Source organism: Nannochloropsis gaditana (assembly GCF_000240725.1).
Source record: "Nannochloropsis gaditana CCMP526 unplaced genomic scaffold scaffold301, whole genome shotgun sequence".
NCBI classification, from domain to species: Eukaryota; class Eustigmatophyceae; order Eustigmatales; family Monodopsidaceae; genus Microchloropsis; species Microchloropsis gaditana.
In genome coordinates, this window is record NW_005803652.1 from 19,688 (window position 1) to 20,048 (window position 361).

Sequence of the window (361 nt, forward strand, 5' to 3'; positions counted from 1 at the left end):
CTGGTCGAGGAAGACCCTGTCCGCGTGCTTCAGACCGTGGCGGGCGTCGAGCAAGAGTAACAGTCGTTTTAAATTCGAACCCCGGTGCCGGAGGTAGGCGAGGGCGAGGCTTTGGACCTGCTCGATCCGATCTTCTCCCCCGTAGGCAAAGCCGTAGCCTGGTAAGTCGACCACCACGAGCCGAGGTTTCTCGGGGGGGCCGACGCGGTAAAATTCCAACTGCTTCGTCACCTGGACGGTGCGACACGCACAGACGGAAAGGTTTTTGAATGTTTGAATTTTGGAATTTTGGAATTTGGAATTTCTGATTCGTGTACAATTTGGGGGGGGGGGGACGTCGTCACAATCGTACACGGCATGC